Raw genomic sequence first — 320 nt, 5'->3', positions numbered from 1 at the left:
GTGGAGTCTCTGTTTCCCCCAGTCCTGTCAAACTCCTGCAATAAAATCCTGCTTACCTTCATGGTCTGTTTCTTTAGGAATCTTCCTCACATTGCCAGACCCCCAGGTTGGGAAACCTAATGGGCTCAGAACCTTCACTACAGTGGGTGGACTTCTGTTGGTACCATTGTTCTCCAGTTTGTGTGTCACCACCCAGTGGTTATGGAACTTGATTTTATTGTGATTGTGCTCCTCCTACCATCTCATTGTGGCTTCTCCTTTGTCTTTGGATATGGGGTATCTTTTTTGTTGAGTTCCAGTGTCTTCCTGTCAATGATTGT

The sequence above is a fragment of the Lipotes vexillifer genome, unplaced genomic scaffold (assembly GCF_000442215.2).
Source record: "Lipotes vexillifer unplaced genomic scaffold, Lipotes_vexillifer_v1.1 scaffold38, whole genome shotgun sequence".
NCBI lineage: Eukaryota > Metazoa > Chordata > Mammalia > Artiodactyla > Lipotidae > Lipotes > Lipotes vexillifer.
This window is presented reverse-complemented; position numbering follows the sequence as displayed.